Source organism: Neopelma chrysocephalum, unplaced genomic scaffold, assembly GCF_003984885.1.
Source record: "Neopelma chrysocephalum unplaced genomic scaffold, ASM398488v2 Primary Assembly neopelma1_159, whole genome shotgun sequence".
Taxonomy (NCBI): Eukaryota; Metazoa; Chordata; class Aves; order Passeriformes; family Pipridae; genus Neopelma; species Neopelma chrysocephalum.
In genome coordinates this window covers 1,058,431-1,060,539 of record NW_020897821.1, presented here as the reverse complement: position 1 = coordinate 1,060,539, position 2,109 = coordinate 1,058,431, and positions in this window count along the sequence as shown.

The window sequence follows — 2,109 nt, the reverse complement described above, 5'->3', positions numbered from 1 at the left end:
AAATATAACAATATAAAGTTAACAACTAAAGTATTTTCTCAGTGATATTTCACTGCAATTCTCTGAATGGTTTTACTATTGCAGTTACTTTGAATGATTTTGAGCTTATGTATGGGTGAAGCATGAAAAGATTAAATGAAATCATACTTGCATCCACCTAGCTAGTTTTATTTTGTACGAGAAATACATGTTTTTATACACAGTTGTGAAGGAATAACTGAGCAGTGCTGAAGGACCTGCTTAACCCAAGAGCATGCCCACAGCTGGGACAGGCCTTGTGCAGGTCTCTTCAGACCTGGTTCGGGATCAAAGCAAGCCCTGGTAACCCCAGCACATTCACAGTGAAACGAGGGAGGGACAGGAGAATGTTGCCAAAAGAGAAAATCTGAATTCTGGCAGTTCTGAACCTTAAATGTAGGTGGAAGGTGGTAGATAAGAAGAAGGCGTGGTAGAGATCGAGTGAGTCCTCCTACTCCCGTAATAGAGTGGGAGAAATCATGTGTCATGTACTCTGGATGCCTGTGGTGCCAGAAAGGAGAGGGTGGGGTTAGCTCTTCCTCTTTGTATCATTATTTTTCCTTTTTTTTTTTTTTCCCCAGCTTTCTTGCCTTTGATTTTGGCTGTTCTTCCCCACTGCTGATGCTCAAATTCTCCTGGAACTTCCTGTGTCTCACGGCTGAAAAACCACTGTTTCTGTTCCTGTCTCTTTTCTGGATCTGTACAAGAAACTAATTTCTGGTTTGTTCACCAATCTAAACAATAACTATAATGATGGTAATAATAAAAATTCCTGCAAAGCTTTAAATTAGTTTTTCTTTACCAACATGGATTGCTGCTGTTTGTCAGGTGAAATTCTCCTTTTGTTCCAAACATTTCAAACAGCTTTTCTGAAAGCTTCTTTTATCCAGTGACACCACAGTTAAATGAGTTGCTCTGGATTACAGATGTTTCTTTCCCATTCTGCCTAATTGGAAACATCATCTTCTAAGAGAGCAGGCAGCTGCCATCACTGGGATGAAGTCTGGGCTCCCTTGATTGTTCTCAATCTATGCTTTTGTTGCTGTGTCACTTTGCAGAAATTCCTAAATACCTACTATTCAGCAACTTCAATATCCATCTTGTCAACAACCAGGTAATGGAGCAATTTTCTCCTTGCTCCCTTATCCTTCACACATGCTGAATAAAAGTGTTTCATCCAGAGTGAAACATCATTACCGTGAGAGGCTGCTCCATGGCTCCCTCCCTGCTCAGTACATCCCTGGAATGCTCCAGGGCAAGGCTCTGCCAGAAATGTTGGTTCAGGTGCCATCAACCAGACAAGGCAGCTGATCCCACACAACCAGAGTGAGTGTGCTGTCAGCCAGGCCTTTGGAGACAGGGGACTGACACTGCCACTTCCTCAGGCACTTGTGTGAATCTGCTCCCCCTCTGCCCCTGCTGATTCTCTCCGGATGGAACCAGTTGACCACTTTACAGTTTCGGGATGACTAAAGCAGCATTTCCCAGCAAATTCACCCTCCTCCACTCTACTGCTGAGCTTGCTCCTTCGTGCATTCTTGTTTCTTTATGGTGTCTCTCCATTCTTTCTTCCTCCTCTTTGTATTCCCTTTTCCTGGCCACATTCTTCCCCATTTATGTGCTCTTTATTGAGTTGCCTGTCCACCCCTTCTTTCCAATGTGACTCTTTTCTTTAAAGTTCCCATTTCCACAGCCCAAGTCACTAGGACACACAGCTCTTCAGGCCATTATACCTGAGAGGTCTCCAAATGAATGTCTTTAGTGATAGAAAACATTCTTCGTGGGCCACTTAGCTAAATTCATCTGGGAGGAGCATTTTGCTGTCAGACTGCACTGTTTTGCATTTAGCTAACATCACACCTGCCTGGCTCTGTGATGGTACTGCAGAAATCATACCCTCAGTGGTTCTGTGGTGTTCTACTGAGACATGGATGCCATGGTTTGGGAAGAAAGACGTGACAACCTACAGGGTTCAACAGGAATGCAGGTCTGTCTTTAATTAAGATGGCTTTCTCTATTTATAGAGGGAGAAGGGAAGGTTCTGGAAAGGTGGGTGTGTTCAACACATATAAGGGAAAGAAAGGTGGGAGC